Source organism: Lolium rigidum, chromosome 6 (genome assembly GCF_022539505.1).
Source record: "Lolium rigidum isolate FL_2022 chromosome 6, APGP_CSIRO_Lrig_0.1, whole genome shotgun sequence".
In the NCBI taxonomy this organism is placed as follows: Eukaryota; Viridiplantae; Streptophyta; class Magnoliopsida; order Poales; family Poaceae; genus Lolium; species Lolium rigidum.
The window spans coordinates 305,000,534-305,022,091 of record NC_061513.1 but is presented as its reverse complement, the minus strand read 5'-3'; the positions used below and the strand labels follow the sequence as shown (position 1 = coordinate 305,022,091).

Here is a 21,558-nt window from a genome sequence, read left to right as displayed (position 1 = left end):
GTGGATTAACGTAGTGTCTCTATTTCAGATCTTATTTTGCTTTTCTCTACTATATTAAATGGCTAGAGGTGGTGTCCCATGGTACGTCGTCTCTGCCCGGCCGCGTTGCTGGTTCCTCGTCCGCTTCGCACGCTACCGAGAAAACCGGGGAGAACCGCAAGGAAAAAATGCGAGAGAATACAACTGCTAGACGCGCAGTTGACTCTCCGTTTGTGCCACACCCACGACCTACGCAAAACCGCCCCCTAATTTCTTCCTCTGCTCCCGCACCCTCCGCAGTCCCACGCAGCGCCACCGCAGTGCATAGCTCTTCATGCTTTCTAGCGCCACCGCCGCCGCTCTCCGCTCTCCGCTCTCCCTCGTGTTAGTTCCATCGAGTTAGCACTGCCAAGAACCGCAGACAGCGTGACTATGGGTCCAGGCGCCGCCAAGATCTGCGCTCTGGCGGAACCGCCGCCGTCGTGTAGAGCTGTGGGGTCATGGGCGAGGAGGAGGGCGGGTCGACGAGGCGCAGCACGCGCACGAGGAGGACGCCGGAGCACGGCGGCGCTGGCCGGGGCCGTGCGTGGCGCGGATGGTCCATGGGCACGGGAGCCGCTGGGGCGAGCCGGCGGGTCGCCGGCGGCGCGGAGCACGCTGGTACTGCACGCTGGAGGAGGTGAGGAACCGGTGGCCGGCGGGCGCTTCCGGTGCTGTGCGCCGTGCGGTTGCTGATGTTTCGTGGTTCAGGCGTGCTGCTTGGGCTGGTGCCAGCTTGATGCTGCTGCTGCTCATGCCATTTGCATGCGCGCTGGTTGGGAAGCAGAGTAGCGCGTGTGGTGGTGCAGGTTAGTCTCGTAATCTTTCATTTGTAAGTTTTTTACCAACATTCCTCTTGTCGCATAGTTGTTGTGCTGGTAGCACCTACTATGACGCTAGCTGCCACTGTCGATGTTTCTGACGCTTTGAATACCCTAATTCCTTTGGTATGCTTAGTTATTTGGTTAGTTGGATCCAATATAATTTCATTTGTTAATCCTTTTGGTTATTTACAATATCCTCCAGTCACATGAAAAAAATTCATAATTGTTTTGTATGGAATGGTTCTCATGTATATATACTTCCAGAGAATAATTTGTTTCCGTACTACATGCTATGAAAAAATAATCTCCTTGCATGATAGAACATGGCATTGCTAATTGATCTCTCGGTTTGTTCAGCTGCTTGATTTTTCCTCTCGGTAGTCATGTTCACTATTTTTGGCCAACTGGATCAGGTGTGTTTATAACCTGGTTGAATCCAATCCGTGAAAACTGGTGAGGGTGGTGCTTCATTTTGCTTCGATACTACGAATAGTCAATTGTTTTGACTTAGTTTTTTTTCTATAATTTGTAGTTTCTGGGTCACTATTAGTCACCAATTACTTAGTGTTACTATTTCCTCCTAATAGTAGCAGATGGGCAAGTACCAGATTGTTCGTCCCCTTGTCTGTTGGCTGAATGTGTTCACTAACTTGCGTACTCACTACTGCAGAATAGGCCTCTAGTAACACGCACAAAAGGCATGTTAGTGACAGGCAAAGCGCCTATCACTAATGACTAGTCAGAGGTTACTAGTGACGGGCATGTGCCTGTCACTAGTGTGTGCATACTAATGACAGGCAAAAATAGATGCCTGTCACTAGTGCGATGGAAGGCCGCGGGCCTGAGGGGTTTTGTAGTGACTGGCTTATTATAGTGTCTGTCACTGATTTCAATTTCCGTAATAAAAAAAAATTTACACGAATTTTCCATATTTCAGATTGCACAATAAGATGTGTACCAAATATGCGTTCACATCACCCAATATGACATAACATGTGCACAGAAGTTACAATCTATTTCATCAAGCTAGTCATGTACATCCTCTCCATTCTAATATCATGCTTGGAAACATATTATCAAAGCAATTATATCACTAGAATGCATCCGCTGCTATTCAAGGAAGAACTGGGATTATGGTTTGTTCACTATGGTAGGACTTGGTTGAGCATGGCCTCACACTCCTCCACAAGCTGGTACAGGAGCTCTGTGCTTCAACACTGAAGCAGCACATTTTGAATGTAGGGGAGACGGATAAGGGCCCCAGTTCTCTTGTCGTACTTCCTGAGAATCTTGACCAGTCCTATAATGGAAAAAAGGGAACATAAGCATCGTAGATAATGAAAAATAAAAGAAAATCATTGGGCCTCTGTAATAGCTTAGACAGAGTATAGCAACACATGAGCACACATGCCAGACCAGTAGAAGGAACTAATCGGGGCTCCGTATATATGCAACAATGCACCTTTTTCGATAAAGTGCAGCAATGCACTTACAAACAAAGCAACCCCACAAAAGCTTTGAAGTTACCAAACAATGCACACTTTGGCCTATAAATTCAGAGATGTGCATTTAACTAAATCTACTATGCTAAAATGACATCAACTTTGGTCATATGGTTCTAATTCAGCTCGAATTGTTTACACAACGCCAAAGGGGTCTTCAGTAGATATAACTAGTATTGATTGGCACATTGCAACAGAGGCACATACATTTGCCTCTAATATGCATTTTCTCAAATCATTTGGGTAACAAAGACCAAACTGTACATGTTCGTCTAAGAGATTTTAAGAGTATTATACTGATTTTGATTAGTAACAAAGACACTTTCAGAGATACTACAAATGTGACGTACAATAAGAGAACAATCATTTATACTATTGAGTATAAGCTCCATTTGGGTCTACTTTTTACATGTGAGCATTTAAATTTGAAGTGGAAAATTTACTTGATATTTATATTACAAACGAAAAAAACATCAGCAGTACCTTCTTCAGTTTCAGAAGCAGGAGGTGAATCAGAAACATCAGCAGATGAGTTGTAGTTGTCTGAAGATTCTTCCATTCCTACACAAAGATGCTAGTAATTCCATATTTCGTCCAGAGTTCGGATAAGCTTACAGTGCACAGTGAACAAAGGTGTATAAACAAGTTCAGCCGATTATATAAACAAGTTCAACAGGTTATATAAACAAGTAATGCAACCATCTGAAAGTATTTTGTTCTTTACAATGGTAGGTTTAGTTATATAGAATACTCTAAATCGTGAAAAAGTTAGTTCATATCAGTTCAGTTTCAATGAGGGCATGTAGTCAGGTTATTTAACATGGAAATTTTTGTATAATGTATAATGTATTGATAGGGAGCAGTAAATACCCATAGCTTTCTCACATAGCTATTTCTGTAGATTTTCGTAGGAATTACTTATTAGCAGATATTTCTGCACTATTGGTATGAAGAATTAGATTAGGAACAGCTTCTGACTTTATATTCTACTGATAAATCCGTTTGAGTAGCTAGATCCCATGCTGTGTTTAGTAAGAAGAAAGACTAATAACAATGGTTTTGTTTATGCGACTAAGGCCGGACTAAGTTGAAGATTCAGATCTTTCGTCTTTACTATGAATTATTAAGTATTAGTATAATGATAGGGGAATCTACATTACAAAGTCAAAATAATAAATTTGGTAAGAACTATTCATAATGACAATAAGACAGCGTGCGTGATAATCACAACAGACTTCAGTACCTTCTCAATAACAGACTCTTTTGATTTTAACCTCCCGTACACAACACTTGTTCTTGGCAATGCAGGGCGGCGTTGAAGATGCAGGGCCGCGCGTCGGGCGGCGGCGGCGTTGCAGTGGGCTGGTGGTGCGGGGGCGTTGCAGTCGGATGGCGGCGCGGCAGCGGTTGGAGATGCAGGGCCGCGCGTCGGGCGGCGGCAGCGTTGCTGTGGGCTGGCGGCGCGGTGGCGTTGCAGTCGGATGGCGGCGGCGTTGCAGTGGGCTGGCGGCGCGGTGGCGTTGCAGTGGGCTGGCGGCGCGGTGGCGGTTGGAGTCGGCTGGCGGCAGCGATGGATGCGTTGGAGGTGCGATCGTGCAACCAGGAGAAGCGTGGCTGCAGTTCGGGATTGGAGGGCTCGGGGTAATCTCCACTAATAATATAAAAAGGAAGAGAGAGGCAGATCCAACCAATCTGAACCCTACACTCACAAGATCTAACGATCCAAAACTACCCAATGTTGAGGTGCTCAACGCGTTGAGCGCCAAACTGCTATTCGCGTCTCCACTAAGAGAAAAGGCAGTTCCAAGCATGAGGGAAACAGAGGAACGACGCGGCGGCCGCCGTAAAGCATCACACGCACGATCCCATCCTCCGGATTCGCCGCCCGAGAGAAAAAGGGTATCGCCGCTGCTGCAGTACACATCCACACGACCATGTCCACCGGCATCGCTGCGAGACACCATCTTCGCCTCGATGCACCGTACGCCTCCATCCTCACGCCGTTCCGCCGCATCCACACGTGGCTCCGCTCCTTGCCTTACCCTTCAACTCCACCCACACCCCACCGTCCTCCCTCGACAGCCGATCCGGGATTCCAGGGGATGGGCGGCGCCCCAGGACTCTCATAGAGGGGAGGCGAGGGGAGGGGAGGGGAGCAGCGTGTTGATCTGGACACCATCCGCCCGTAAGTGCTCACCGTGTCGCTGCACTAGAGGGTTGCAGTTGGGCGCCTGCGCGACGGCCGCGGCGAGAGCTGTGTCCTGGACGTCTCGATCCCGCTGCCTCGATCGCCCACTACTAGGGAAAGGCTTATAGCAGTACTCCTTACCGCCGGCGAGTACGGTTTGAAAATGCCGGCGGTAAGACCTTCCAGGGTGGCCTAAACCTACCGCCGGCGAGTCGGACGCAAAGCACGAAAAGCAAAATGCCGGGGGTAACGAGTGGCTGGGCAGGCCACCCAGCCTGCACTTACCGCCGGCGTTTTGTGCCAAAAGCGCCGGGGGTAGCTGGCTGTACCGCCGGCGAACCCGGAAGTGAAAATGCCGGGGGTAACGAGTGGCTGAGTGGGCCACCCATCCTGCACTTACCGCCGGCGTTTGTGGGCCGTAGGTGCCGGCGGTAATTGGCCCTACCGCTGGCAAACGCACATGTAGGCGCCGTCGGTAACCTGGGATATGCCATAACTCGGCCAGCCACCTACCACCACCCTCACACACTCATATGTGATGGCAAATCAACCCAAGCACTTGTTATCTCATTCCCCCACCCATTTTAGTTATTTCAACCAACAAAATATGATGTATTTGAGCAAATCATGCACTACCTAGCCCCTCTAGCATGATTTGCATGATCCAGATCTAGATCTATCTCCTCCCACCACCTTTTCCACTAGATCTAGCTAGATCTCTCTATTTGTAGATCTCTCTAGATCTCTCGAGCATAAAGTCGACGTGTGACGTCTCTCCGGTGCTTTAGGTATATAACTAATGAGTGGAATGTTCATGAGTTGGTGAAAAGTCGCGGTTACACTAGTAGAATTGCAAAAGGCGCGGTTCCATATATGTAAATGCATTGTTTTGCATTTGTTTACGCGTGCAGGAACATTGAGTTGCCAATGTTTTGCCGGAATGTTGATTAACTTCCGTTCGGCGAATTTTGGAACTCCAGCATGACAATATTTAGCAAAGGTCATGCCGAATTTTTTCCGTGAAAACCGAGACGGCGGTGTAATCAATTATCTTGTCTTGTAGGCGGCGATGGTCATCGCGATGAGGGAAAGCGTCGTGGATAGATACGTGGAACGCGCGACGGCCGACATGTATCGAAAAAAGTGAAAGGATATAATGTGTCCTTGTCGAAGATGCAAGCTAGGATCGTTGTTTGACCCCTTCTCAGGCATAGTGAATCAACACCTGCTCAGGTATAGTTTCATGGAGGGGCATACTCAGTGGATGAGTGATGATGGAGATGATGATATCGATGGTGATGGAGATGATGATGGTGGAGATGATGATAACGAAGGTGATGGAGAGGATGCCCCACATGACAATGGAGACGAGGTTGAAGAGGATGGCGCACACGTTGATGGTGATCAAGAAGGCCAGGAAGAACATGCGGCCGACGAGGACATGAGTAGAAATACCCCGCTAACCGCGGCCGTGCAGGACCGTCATGTTCAAGAACTTCTTCTCAGCAACACATCGACCGACCCCAAAATCGCTGGTAGACGGAAGGCTAAGCTAGATCAACTCGAGGTAGACTCGAGAACTCCGTTGTACGATGCAGCTCGTGGGACGGAGTAGAGCCGTCTGAGATACGCTCTCGATATTATGGAGATGAAGGCAAAGCACAAATGGACGGACACAAGCGTGGACGAACTCTTCGGATACTTGAAGATCCACTTTCCTAAAGATAACACGTGTGCCGGTAGCCTACAGGAGGCCAAGAAAATCGTGTGCCCTCTCGATTTACCGCACCGAAATACCACGCATGCATCGGTGATCGCGTAATATATTGGAACGAGCATGCCAATCTCGATACATGCCCACGAGTGTGGCGAATCTCGATACAAGAGAGGGACAAGAAAATCTCCTCGAAAAGTTGTGTGGTACTTCCCGCTCACGCCCCGTCTCGCAGCGGTACTTCGTGGACCCCAAGGAAGCAAAGCTCATGCGCCGGCACGCGGAAAGAAAGGAGGCGGTGATGCGTGATGTAGAACGGGTTGAAAACCCAGTGCTAACACACCCTTCGGATGCAAGCCGAGTGGAAAACATTAGACGATGAGTATTACGAAGAATTCGGGAAAGAACCAAGGAACATCGAGGTTGGGTGCGAGTACCGACGGACTCAATCCGTTTGGGAACCAAAGCAGCAAGCACAGAGACTCGGCCCGTGTTTGTATGGATGTACAACCTCCCTCCATGGCTATGCCGGAAGAAGAAGTACATACACATGAGTATGCTAATCCAAGGGCCGACGCAGCCAGGGAGCGATATCAACCTGTATCTGGAGCTATTGAAGGAGGAGCTAGTCACTCTGTGGGAGGAAGGGATAGAAACTTGGGACGCCTACGGACAAGAAACTTTCCGTATGAAAGCCGCACTATTGACGACGGTGCAGGACTATCTTGGATACGGATATATCACGTGCCAGGTGTGCCACGGACACAAGGCATGTGTGAGGTGCATGGAAAAGACGCCATTTTTACAGCTGGGTAAGGATCCCGGGTCTTCAAAAACCGTCTACATGAGGCATCGAATGTGGCTTCCCAAGAATGACCCGTGGAGGAAGCGTGGAGACCTGTTCAATGGGAAGGATGAGGTCGAGGGACCTCCACCTAGGCGAAGCGGCGAAGAGATAGATACTCGTTGAAAAACTGGAAAGATCGCCCTCCGGCGGGTAAGATAAAGATCCGGAAGCGGAAGAAAGGAGACAAGAGAAAGAAAAAGGAACCCGGGCCGCTCTTGGGGATATGGAAAAGGAGGTCCGTGTTTTGGGACTTGCCGTATCGGAAGATCCTCGGTACGCCTCATAGCCTTGATGTCATGCATATCACGAAGAACGTGTGCGAGAGCTTGCTTGGCACCGTGCTCAACATGCCGGAGAGGACCAAAGACGGGTCGAAAGCAAGACACGACCTGATGGCCCTTGATATCGAAAAGAGCTTCATTTCGCCCGGGTTGACCAGGAAACCGAGGAGGAGGAGACGGATGGTCGCAAACGCAAAAGGGTGGCCAAGCAGCGCGAAACTCCTCGCCCCTCCTCGCTTCACTCTAAATCCCGATGAGCTCGAACAATTTTTCAAGTGCCTACTAGAAGTCAAATTTCCCCTAGGCTACGCGGGGCTGATACGCAGATGGCTGGACCCGACGAAAAAATCTTCGGCGGGATGAAGTCTCATGACTCGTCATGTCATGATGACGCAGATACTTCCGGTTGCTATCTGAGGGATAATGGAACCGCACGTTCGTGCGACGCTGACTGACCTGTGTAACGTCTTCGACGTCATCACTCGAAAGTCGATAACCGTCAAGAAACTCGGGAGGCTGCAGGAAGAGATCTTCACCATCCTATGCGAGATGGAGATGTACTTCCCGCCCGCATTCTTTGACATCATGGTCCATCTGCTGGTGCATATAGTGGACGATATCGAGGATCTCGGGCCCGCGTTCCTTCACAACATGATGGCGTTAGAAAGAATGAACGGCTTCATCAAAGGATACGTTCGTAACAGGGCACATCCGGATGGAAGCATCGTCCGGGGCTTTCTCAACGAGGAGTGCATCTCTTTCGCAAGAATTATTTAAACGAGGATGACCCACGTCCGGTTGGATTGCCCGCCAACAAGCACCTCGGCAGATTCGAGGGAGTAGGCCACAACGCCGGGCAGGAGGGAACTCGACACCGATCAAGATGATAGGAGAACAGTACTTTAACAGGGCCCACTTAGTAGCACTACAAGCACATGAACGAGGTAGAGCCTTGGGTGGATCAGCACATAAACATGATCAAGAGCAGGGCCGACAAGCCGATGACGGAACAAGAGGTATTTAGAGCGCACAACTCCTCTTTCGCGAGCTGGTTCAAAGACCAGATTGATGCCAATCCCCCACCAATGGCAAGCGACGTAGACAAAATGATATTGGCCTTGTCTTATGGGCCCGCCCCCAACCTCATGACTTATCGAAATACGACATCAACGGTTACACATTCTCCACAGAGGAGAGAGACAAAAAAGCGACTATCGAACTCGGGTGTGATGATGGAATCGTACACGGGTGAAGAGAAGAAAAGGTACTACGGAAGGATCGAGGAAATCTGGGAGCTCGACTACGTCGGGGAGAAGCTACCGATGTTTCGTGTCAGATGGGCTACGGACATCACAAAACAAGATGCGTATGTCACCACCATGCGACTGCCCCCCAAATCCAAGACCAAGAACCCCACCGCGCAAAATGAGCCTTGGGTATTGGCTAAGCACGTCGAGCAATGCTTCTTCATAACTGACCCGTCAAGGCCCAGCCGTGTTGTCGTAAGGAGAGGAAAAAAGACCCTCGTCGGAATGGATGGAGTTGCCGACGAGCAAGACTTCGACGGCCTCGTCGGAGACCCAATGATGGAAGAACCCGATGAAGACGATAGAACCTACACACTAAGAAGAAGAAGGACAACGCTACCTAGGTCAAGTGTTCCTCCGTACACAAGGAGTCGCGACGATACCGGTGGGGTCACAAGGACCAAGCGGAAGGGACTTTGATGTCATTTGTGTATTTATAATAATTATCTCTCGAACAACCATTTGTCCTTCTCAAGTGTATCCTAAATTTATGTCTTGGTTTTTTATTGGATATCCTCGAAAGGACTTTGAAGTCATTCAAGAATTAAAATCATCAATTTATGTCTCGCAATTTATCCTTCATTGCTTTATTTTATCGGATGTTGCCAAAGGACTTTACAATTTATCTAAATAACTAGAAACAATAAAAAAAGGTCTTAAGAAAAGAAAAAAAGTTGCCAAAGGACTTTACAATTTATCTAAATAACTAGAAACAATAAAAAAAGGTCTTAAGAAAAGAAAAAAAAGGGTGCCTTTTTTGCACCCACAGGGATTCGAACCCTGGGCGCTTCGGCTGTGCAGAACCGACTGGAACCACTGCGCTAGCGAATCGATTTTGTATAATGAACAGGGTTTACGAAATTAATATGGTGTCACCTGTTATCCCCGGCGAATTGGTCGATTTCGCCGGTGGTAAATGCACTTGGGCCCACCTGTTAGTGGCTCAAACGTTACCGCCGGCGTTTACAGCAAAACGCCGGGGGTAAAGCGTCCACGACTTAGTCGTTTTGGTGGCCGCGCGTCTGTCGTTCCCCCAAATCGACCGCCGTCGATCCGCCGTCGCCGCCTGCCGCGACTCCCTCTCCTCTCCCTTGCCGCCGAATCCGCCGCCGCGACTCCCGTTCGTCGCCGCTGCCGACGCCTAAATCCGCCGCCGCTGCTGCCGACGCCGTCCCACATGGAGCTCGTTCCGCCGACGACCCGTAGATCCTTCGGCCGCAGGAGCTCCTTCCACCGCCTAAACGGAGCTCCTCTCGCCGCCCCTCTTCTCCGGCCAAGCTGAATTCCTTCGTGAGTATGCACTACCCACCTCACCGCCCCCTCTCTCCTTGTATTGCTAGATGCGCATGATGTGAGGTCTATGGTTCTTGATGTGAGATTTAGGGTTCTTGGTTCAATTCAATATAAGTTTCTTGATTGCGCATATCCTAGGTCGTATCTCCTCACACGGTTGCTCCTTAGCCCGTCTCTCCTCACGCACCAATCCCCTGTGTAGATTTCGAATGTCTATTTCGAATTCCACCCGCACCAATCCCCTGTGTAGATTCAATTGCTAGTTTCACCTCTTGTAAACCTCTGTAATTGTTATTATTTCTTTTCGTGTTGCATAGATGCTGTTAGCAGATTTATAAACTGAATGTACATGTTGATTGAGTCGCTCTTGTGCAGATCCATCATGAGTTAGACAGCATGTGGCAAACCATGTGAATAGTTTTCTTCTTTTCTTTTTGCCCAGGATGCTGATAGAAGCACTTGAAACTGAATGTATATGTTGATTTGTAATGTGTTGCATATACAATCTGTCAAGTCAGAATCATTGTTAATTGAGTATGGCCTAGTTTGTTCAGTTTAGAAGGATAATCCTGAACCAAATAATTCAAGCACTGAATGATAGTGATATTGCATTATTCATACTGAAACATGTGTTAGTTTTCAGGAACCATATATGCATTCTGGCACCATCCTCCTATACTTGCTATGCATATCAATTCACAGGTCATATGTTTGGTTATTGGTTTGCATATATTCAGTGTGTACTTGCTATGCATCTCTCTTATTGGCATGCCTGAGGGATGCACAATTTTTGCGGGTATTGTTTGTTATGAATAGGTAATGGTATCTTTTTTGGCTGTCTGGATATGTACATGCTAGAGGATGTTAGGTAATTCTGTTACCTAGTGCCCACAAGTATTTTATGCAGCTTGCCAATGAGACACAAGCACTCGCCATGAGAACTGAGTTGCTGCTCTTCTATAGATTATTTCTATCGTAAAGATACACATGAGCATATGGCTGGAGGCTCAGGTCATTGCTATATTGATATGTCTGGAAGGAAAAGTTGTGTGAAATGTGTCTGCAGGTACATTGAATGCCAATGTTTCACCGGAATGTCGATTAACTTCCGTTCCGGCGAATTTCTGGCACTCCGGCATGACCATTTTTTAGCAAAGGTCATGCCGAACTTTTTGTTGGTATAGTTTAATAAGATACTGCTTCATCTGCATGTGTATGCTGCCTAATGCTGTCACATCTACCTTTGTTAGCATGTTCCTAAAACACTACCTGTTTTCTTTCTTCGACTAATAGTAGTTCCAAATACATGGCAGAAGCACGTAGCTAGCGATGTCGTCTTCTGCAGACCCCAACGAAGACGTTGACGGGTCTTCTCAGCGGAAGTTGGATGAGCACTATAGGCTCATGGTCTCGGATCAGGCTCGGAGGACCTTCCGTGCAGCGATGACGAGTCCTCGGAGGAGGGGGATGATGAGATGGACAACGATGGTGAGGATGAGAGGGGGCTGCCGACGAGACCACCGACGAGTGGCGTTGCCGGGGGTAGCTCGGATACTACTACCGAGGCCAAGAGGAAACGGAAGCGGCGGCGCCCAAACAGGGTCGGCACCACTCGCGACATAATCACCGCGGTGGACGCCAAGACCGGTCTTCCTACCGAGCCCAAGCACGTGGCGAAGGGGTACGACCTCCAACCGGGAGCAATCCTTCGGGACGTCGTCGACGTCAACGAGACGAAACTCCGAACCAACAAGAAGCAAGCATCTGCAGGCCCAACTCCTTGCGCGGCTGCACGCACGGTATGAGTTCCTCGTGGAATACAGGAACGAGGATCCCAAGGATAACATCGTGAACAGACGAGCCCTCTCTAAGTTCTCCAAGAACCTCAGCGGTTATAAAACTATGCTGAGGGGGATGCTTGGTGACAATGAGACTTGGGAAGAGATCCAACGCTACTTCCCGCGGATGACGCTGGAGCAGTATAATAAATTCTTGGAAAACGAGGAGCTCGAGTACACCAAACGACAATCGACCTGGGGGAAGGAGCTGGCGGATAAGAACATCGGTCACCACAATCTCGGTTGCCGTGGCTTCGAAGGCAAGCAACCGATATGGGACAAGGAGGACCAGGCCTACATAAACGCTGGCCTCGAGCCCCCTTTTGCCAAGTACAAAGACCCACTCTTCGGGGCATATCTCAGATCTCGATACCATAGAGAATTGGCTGGGAAACGTGTCACGAAACCTGATGTGGTGGTGGGAGTTGAGTTGGTCGCCGACGCGAAGGTGATGGCACTTGAGAAAGCAGTGGTAAGCAATTTACCAGCTTATTAATTTGATACTGCTCACCAAGTCCATTACATTCTAAAATTGTTCATGTTACTTCTGGCAGTTGACGGAACAAGCAGCCGCCGAATCAGCTGGCTCCTTGTCCCAGACGTCGACTGGCAAAGTCCCGTGGGACACGCCTTTATCGTGGGTCCGAACACCGTGAAGGCGCGGCCGCTTTGGACAAGCCCCACCGTGTCCCCGGCGCCGGAGGAGGTCGCAAGCTTGCCGACTATGGCTTGGACGTGCCCGCAAGCACTAGGGAGTCGCGGCAGCGCAGAAGGACCGGGAGCACGAGGCTCTTCCGAAAAGGTGGCCGACTTGGAAACAACCATGGAGCAACGCGATAGTGCCGAGGTTCAGACAACGAGTCGGTGCCGAGGTTCAGCAACGCGTCGCTGCCGAGGTTGCTAGCAAGATCGATGACGCGCTGGCCAACGAGGTCAATGAAATCATCCCCGATCTTGTGCTGTCGATGAAAAATTACTTCGACGCCGGCGGTAAGGGACCGATGCCGGTTATCAGCCTAGGCGCCAGCAACTCGGACAACCGGCCTCCAACTAGACACGCTCAATGCACACCCAACTTGGTGACTCCACCCGCCGGCAATGTCGGCGCTAGAGAGGATTCGCCGGACCTGGGGGCCCCAGTACTAGCCCCTCAGTCACCTGCACGCCCGGCCTCGGTCCTTCAACGCGAGCCGAGCTCGACGCCCTCACGGTAATTAATTTAGTCTCTCAAGCTCTACAAATTAGTTACTTTGTCGTCGCCCCTCTCTGACCTACACATGTTTTCATAGGAGAACGCGACTCCTTGCACCTTGGTACTGAATGTGGACAACAAGTTGAAGGCTGTAGCGAGCGGTAGTGTCATCCTGCCAACACAGCGGATTTTCCACTGCGTCAGGATGGATGATAGCGTGAGCCGGGTTCGCGTGAACCGGTCGTTACCGGGATGCCAAGACCTCCATCCTCCTTATCAACCCCCGGAAACGGAAACCCCGCTCACTCTCGGGGACCTCAAGAATCACATCCTTCTATGGCCGAAAGCCCTAATTCGGCTGAACACCGCCGCCTCGGGTTCGGAGGCAAGCTATGGCATGGTCACTCCTCAGGATGCGACGGCTGCCCCGAGTCCTCCACCGGCTGGTGGTCCTTTTGGGCCCGATAGCCAGCCCGACAGTCAGCCCGACAGTCAGCACGGAAACGCGTTGGACATCGATCAAGCTCCAATGAATACGTTCATCGCTGAGATGGAGGGCGACGGGGTTTCTCCTTACAAGCCACCCGCCGATCGTACGCTAAATAAGAAGTTGTTCCTTTCACAAGAAACTCCCGAGCAGGAAGACACTACCGCCTTCACCGCTCCACCCCGAGTTGGGCTTACCCCGAGGACACTCCTTGGTGTGACCACGGAGGGTATGAAACAAAACGCCACTCCCGAGCTGCAGTAAGAAGAAGGCCAAGAAGCGGAAGAAGTCCGGAGATGTTGCCGCAAGCAAGAAAGTGGTTAATGACAAGTTGCCGACCCCGTGGAGGAAGATGCATCACATAGGCCAGCCTATGCTGCCGGCACACATTGTCCAACAGGTGACGCCGGATATGAGGAGCTTGCATGATGCTGTTCTAATGAAGGAGGACCTACTTCTTCGAGACGAAATCCCTCGTACCCGGTTTTGACGGCGAAGGTGCCCACCGGCTTTGGCTTTGTCACCACATACCCTCGCGGACTTGATGTTCATTCGATATGAAGACATCTTCAGGCTCTTGAACATGCAACAGCTCGACCGAAACTTGGTCCGCCTCCTATCGCTCAAGCATGGCGCACGATATCGCCATGGAGAACACAGCGCACATCGCTATCATGGACCCCTTCTACATGACTCCAGTCTGTCGTCCCGTAACGAACAAGCGTTTCTAGCGAAGTACATCAAGGATTTCTTGGTGTTAAACAAGGATAAGAAATGCTTTGTCATACCATATTTCCGCGAGTAAGTATTTGGTTACTAGAGTACCCTCTATTACATTCTTTCATGAATTTCCTTCATAGTTGATCGAGTATGATGGTTTATTTCCATTTTGCGCAGATTCAAGTACTGCACCCTCCTCCTCTTTTACCCGTATCATTCAGATGTCAGTTACCCCGACTCCGGGCTTGATCCGGACAAGGACTTCACCGACCTTAAGTCTACACTTGATAAAGCCCTCAGCGGCTTCATAGCCGAGGTTGGCATCGACAAAATCAGGCATGAGAAGAAAGTGAAAGGTTGCTATGTGTGCAACCACATAACCAAGTTCCCCTGCCTCAAGCAATCGGCGCATGACAATGGGATAGAGGCCAGGTTTGCCATCCTACAGATGAGGTCGATTGTAAGGTCTCAGAACGAGCTCTTGTTGCCATCCAGTCTTCACCGGATGTCCGTGAACATGTCGGACACCACCGATGAAAACGTGAGAGCCGAGTTCCGTGCCATCCAGCGGACCATTTGCACAATACTCTGGAGGGATGTCTGCGGTAATGGTGGCTTGTTCCACTATGGTCCCGAACTTTCTAAGGCCGAGATAGAAGGCCGATTAGAAGATGGATGTGACGACAGAACATTCAACACGCTCGAGGGCATCCGTCCCTTCCCGCCGAAGCCGACTTGACTCAAACACTTTTGTCCTTTGCAAATGTTAGTCATAAAATTACTTAAGTAATTTCCATGCTTTTTCTTTGCACTAATCTATGTTATATCTCTCTCTACTAATGTACTAACAACTTTCATTTCTTTTTTCTGTGTTTGCATAGATGACGTACTATGTCGTCTACCACGGCAGGGTTCCTGGTGTCTACGAGGACTGGGAAGACTGTAGGAGGCAGGTCCACCGTTTCAGCGGCAACAGCCTACAAGGGGTACACCACTTTGGAGGAGGCGGAAACTCGATACGCCAACTTTCGAGCGGGACAGAGGAGGGAGATGTGGAGGACCCCTTTCATCGTGATGATGCTTGCCGCCACCGTCTCTCTAGTTTATTATGTCATTGTTGTTTAGCTAGGTCATCGACACTGGACTTATATGTATTTCTGTATCATGTGCTACTTCGAGTTTGAACCATATGGTCAACTATCTAGTATCTAAACTTGTGTTATTAATGCATGCATGTTATGAACATTTGGGACTTTCTATATAACTGTGTATTCTGTGTGTATTCTGTGTATTCTGGTGTATACTGTGTATTCTGTGTGTATTCTGGTGTATATTTCGAGTTTTATTTTTTTAATCCTGTAATCAATACCACCGGCGCCCCTAAACTGTACCCCTGGCGAAATTGAAATCGCCAGCGCTGCAGCAGATTACCCCCGGCGAGTATGCAAACCGCCTGTGCTAAGTCATTACCGCCGGCGATTCGGGAAAAGCGCCGGGGATAAAGGCAGTTACCACCGGCGATTTGGAAAACACCGGCGATAAGACATTACCACCGGCGAGGTGATCGCCGGCGAATGAGAAAACGCCGGCGGTAAGGCATTTTGGGACGCCGGCGGTAAGGCATTTCCTAGTAGTGGCCTCCTCGCAATTTGCTCACTCCACTGACCGTGTACTCTCCCGTCCAAGGCCATGTTTAAATTCACACAACGGTACATGCTCCGGTACTCTCCCGTGTGTTTCTGATTTTTGTTCTGCATATACATTCAGATTTACAATAAGGTGTTATAATTTTGGTACATGGTCATACGGTCATACCCTTTTGCGCTGCAGACTTCGACAAGTATTCCAATTGCTCCTAAATGAATAGTTTGTCTCATTTTCACAGGTCAGACAGCGATAACTTGATTTCTGAACGGGGTGAAGGATTAGATCTTGTGCTAGATGAAACCATGTCCTTTTAACCTTGCTGTGCCACGAGCTCAAGAGGAGATGTGCTTGTGTATTATGTTTGGTTAATTTCAGATCATATGAAACTATAGGAGATGCACAATTTCATTTATGAAATCAGTTGTATTCTGCATTATCAGGTACAGTGTCAGTGTTCTTCCTTCTATATTTTTGATGGGTTAGTATATGGCTTTGTAGCACAAAAAATGGCCACGATTCTATGTAGTTGGAGAAGGAAAATAAAAACCATGTGCTCATTTCTTTTTTGTACATTATTTTTCATTATGCATGCCATTCCTCTGTATTTATGGCATTCTTTCTTTGCCAGAACATCTTTTATATGTCACTTACTATCTCAAAACTGCAGGATGGAACATTCAGTACTATCACTGGAAACTATACAGCATTCAGGAATCTGAAAGATTTGCTTTTGCACTTCTATTTTTCAATCATGGAATATTTTCGTCTTGAAGCACCTACTGATGGAAAGCCAGTTGTGACAAGGTGTGCATCTTGTTTCTATCAAGTAGTTTCTTAATCTTGTGCCTCAATATCACAAGAACCATTTCTGTATTACCCTTCCTTTTTCTTTCTTTTATCATATATGGTGTTCATTAAATATACGCAAGCTAGGCCCTTTCGCTCTTGACCTTAAAGGTGAGGGTAACAACCAGTAGATGCAATGATATATATTTAAGACCCCTGCTACTTTCCTTGGCGAAGCTGTAGGCCGCAGCATGTTTGTACCCGTTGTTTAAACCCGAGGGCTTTATTAATTTAAAGTCGGACAGCTGATGCCTTTTATCTATAAAAAAATCTTCATATTTATTTACATTGTACTATCTGTGTTCTATTTTCATATGCATGCATAATTTGTTCAAAGTAATGTCAATCACTTCCAACAAGTATTCAGATTTAGAATTATTACCGATTCTTGATTAAATTTAGAGAGTTACCTCGGAGTTAGCAAGAAGGGAGTTGTTGATCCTTTTCTCACTTTAGTAGAAAGTTACTGAAATCTGGTGTGTTGCTACAGGAGTAATAAACATGATCAAGTGGCACGTCATTGTCCACACACCCAATGGTTAAGGAACTATCTTAGACTTGATAAACAAGTAGGCAATTTGCAAGCTTCAAATAAGCTCTAGGAGCTAAGTGAGCGATGAGACACAACTTAGTGTAATTGCAGCTTAAGCGCGCCCAGGCACAGCTTAAGCATTTCGTACTGATGTCATATGGCCAGGAACAACTTTTACTCCTGTAACATTTTAAACCAGCAAGTTCTTAAGAAAGATATTCTTTCTGCATATTGCGTAGTCATACTAGGAAATGAACAATTAGGCTAAAGTGAGCTTTTACCGGAGACTCAGTTTCAGAATATTAGCATCTTGCGCATTTCATGTTGGCAGGAATTCGTATCTTATCTGAAATGTTTTTTTATACTTCTGTATTCATGGAGTCTATTTGGAAATTGAAGTTATGTCAATAAGAGACTTAACTGTATTATGCCTGTGAAGGCTTCATGGTGGATACAGGCATATAGTAGTAATCAAGACTGCTAGCTTGAAGCGGGGCTTGTGAATGGTATATTAAACTCAAGCCAAATCAGACGTATGATTTATTTGAACTGTAACAAATAATTGTTCACCGGGATTCTCATGTAGTGTTAGGATTTAAACTTCCGAAGCTTTCATTGTGGCACTTATTGTTGTTTGTATCCCCTGAAAATGTCGTGTTGACAATTTGCCTAACTTTACAGCTAACTGACAAAATCCAAGTATGAATATTAGTTGCACTATATGTATGGCACCTCAGGTGTATACTAAATTAATAATAAATTTTATGATCCTAATACCACTTTCTGACCCGTCCCTTGTTCTTACATTACAAGCAAGCAAAACAAAGATGGCATGCACTACTGTTGGAAGAGGTTCAGCTGAAATCTGCTTATTTTTGGTTGACAATAAACTGAAGACTATTTCTCTCCTGTGGAACTGATAGCATGAACGGAACAAAAGCAATCATGGTGAGGTCAATGAGTTTTAATTTACTGTCCATAGATATGCCAATGAGTGGAAATATTTTCTTCAGAAACAACTTCATACTGAACCAATGCGAAAGAAAACTTTATGCAGCCTGTTTTTTGTTACGATAAATGTTGATGCTGCCTCGGAGGTGTGATAATATTCTGAACTTTATGAAGTTTCATGTATGATCTTTGTTGATAGCAATGAGGTCTTTCATGCATTTTATCATTGTTCAGATTTGCTGATGTGATTATTTGTTGACAGCAACGAGGAATGTGAGGAGGTGAAACACTAGAGGCGAGTGGCATGTGGGCAGACACGCTAAGGTCTGGTAAGTCTGGAAAGGGGGATGAAGAGGCGGTGAGCTGTGGTTGGGATGGTATAAGACCAGGGTTTTATAATTTTTACAATGAGCGGTGGATCAAGTTTGTGGGCGCTTTGACTCTACAGCCAATTGAAGACAAGAAACCAAAGGAAATAGTTAGTTTTGATCAACTTTAAAGTTATATATATAGGATTTGGTTTTCATCATATGAACTCAAAAAAATTCTTGAGTTTACATAAAATTGTATGTATGTTTACATATTTCATTTTCTTAAAATATATAGGTGTCTGCACATGTACGATTAGGTATACTTATTTTTCATAAATTATACTATTTGTACACATTAATATTAATATTAGTATGAAACTGAATAAAACATATCTGTGATATTCATTCGTTGATACGTGCATTGCACGTACACGATTACTAGTGGGAGTAATGGGTACTGAGATTTTTTTTTTTTGGCTAAGTCTCAGCTAGACCTTTTAGCCGTATGCAAAAAAATGTAAATTAAAGTTAATTGGAAAAGCAACTCAATATAAACGGAAAACATGAAAGTTATATAACCATTCATCCTGTTGCGTGCACATAATTTCCTTTTTTTTATGCACGTCAGTTTGGGAAAAAAGCAAAAGAAAAAAAAAATTGTACCAAACACGGCTTGAACATAGTACTTCAGGACATGCTGAGAGAAGGATCTAGTCTGGTAACCATTAAAAGAATATAGTGAACTAATTTGGCTACGTTCGTGGAACCAAGATATATGAACAATAGCACGAACCACGATATATGAACAATAGGGCGCAAAGAATACCTTCACGTAAAGCCTTTTCTTTGGCCTCGCCCAACTCCTTCAACTTGTCTCCAAATCTCTCTTTCGATTGTGTGCTAGCCTGCTAGGTTCGGCGTGGCCCAAAAATTGCTGGAGTTCTTAAACAAGGTCAGTTTATCTCGTATTGAAAACAGGAACATGCAAACAGAGCTTGTCTCCGGTGGTTAGGTCCCTTGTGGTGAACCAGCCCACCCAGGTTCAAGTCCTAGACTTGACATGGGTGTTTGCATTTACCTAGATTTATTCCAGGATTTAACCGGCGCTATGCTTTCAGTGGTAGGTGACGTACCCGTCAACAGCGAGGCGCCAGTGGTGACTTCGTCAACCTCAAGATATGCCGGCTCAGTCCCTCGGAGGTGCTCATAGGGGTAGAGTGTGCGTGCGTGCGTTCATAGGGGTGTCTGTACGTGCGTGTTTGTGAGCGTCTGCGTTGTACTGTGTTCTAAAAAAAAAAAAAACAGGAACATCTAGCGACCTTTTATGGCGAATAAAGAACCTCCGACTCTGGTTGGACTCGGGTTGCGAGGCGTCGAGTAGGAGTCCGCTCCGGCCATGTCCGATGTACGCTGTAGACCGAGCGATGCAAGCAATTCGACCCTGGCTGGACTCGGGTGGAGGCCGCCGCGTGAGGATTGTTTTCGTTCAGGCACGAGACGCGTGTGAGAAAGACCGGCCCACAAATGAGGATGATCTGCTGGGCTAGCACGGCTTTCCACCAGATTCCTAGTGACAGGCTCCTTTCCAAGCCCTTCACTGGCATATTTCTTATCCCGTCCGCTCTCAACAAAAAAATCCAGTGACATCCTTTTCTACACGCCTGTCACTGGTATTTTGTACCAGTGACGGGCTTATACGTGCCTGTCGCTAGTATACTTAATAGTGACAGGCATAATTTTGCCTGTCACTAATCACCTGGAGGCTATAAGCCTTTTTGCAGTAGTGACTTGTCCCAGGTTGATCCTCAAGTAGTGCTTGTTATCGGGAACAATGTCGCGGATACCATTTCCAATCTTGTCGCTCAGCACCAGATACAGATCCTCGTCGTCGGTGCCAGCAGGGGCTCCTTCAATAGGTAGGCAGCTCATCATGCTTGTGATGTACTGATTCATGACGATGAATGTGCACGCTTCCGTTCGATCACAATGGATGACATGTCTTATATATATATATAGGACGTCCTCCAAAATCTGTAAGGGTGTCCCCAGCTTTTTGCACAGCGTATGTTGTTTCAAAGGATGAATCGTCTTCGGTTTACGTTCCGGGATCAAAGATTGACGTGACCTCTGGCTCTGGGGTACCGAAAGGAAACTCCAGCAGCTCCAACACCGAAGTATTTTCAGAGGTTTCGTCCTCGGTATCGTGTAACATGCTACAAGCGCATCGAAAGAGTGTCAAAGATTCTTTTATTTTACATTGTTTCTGCATTTAGCCTGTTCTACTTTGTTTATTCTTCTTGCTTTCACTAAAGTGGAAAAGGGAAAAAAGAAGTCTCTGTTATATTGATATAATTAAAGGCATCTTGTGATCTAAGAACTTGATTATCAATGGTGACAAGCTTAGCTTGAAATTACAAGGATCTTTATTGATTGTGTACCCCTTTCCTAAGAAACTAAGAACCTTAATGGTTTTTCCCCATTTTAGTTGTTCAAATGTGTTCATCATATTTAGCATCTGGAAGGCATGATTACCAGTTGTTAAAGAATTCTTTATAGGCAACCTTTAGAAGAAACAAGCTTAGGCAGAATATTTTGCATCTGCTATTGCAAAGTAATTTGCATAACTTGGTAGGTGTATATATTTTGGGTCTCACATGGGAAGGAAAATAAGCATAAAATGCAAATGAACACCTAGAGTTGCTTCTGCATGTACCTTTTTTCAATGCAAACTACAGTCACTTGACAAATTTTCATAATTATTTTGTCATGGAACTGGTTCTTCCGGTTCCACTACCCACCACATTTTTGGTTTGTGGGACAAACATGTTTGTTCAAATGCCTAAAGGGTTTGATGCGGAACTGTTCATATAATCTTGCACCTATTTTTGTTGACAGATAATGATTATTCTCATACATTAGTTTAAGAACACTGGTTTTTTTGGGAAGCTTTGTCATTAAATTAATCTTGGTTTCGTCTTCATGTCATGCAGAGTTTTATGGAGTGTCGAGGACTTGTAGCTTGGGGTGGCCACAGGTTGCAGGCTATCATGATGTGTTGGA

General features: G+C 46.9%; 1 long non-coding RNA gene across 1 annotated transcript; it reads left to right on the top strand.

Moving 5' to 3' along the window:
- Positions 1-717: 717 nt before the first annotated feature.
- Positions 718-20,677, top strand: LOC124666727. The gene is made up of 3 exons (XR_006991004.1): positions 718-827; positions 20,296-20,414; positions 20,515-20,677. It is a non-coding gene; the product is annotated as an uncharacterized LOC124666727 (long non-coding RNA).
- Positions 20,678-21,558: the final 881 nt, after the last annotated feature.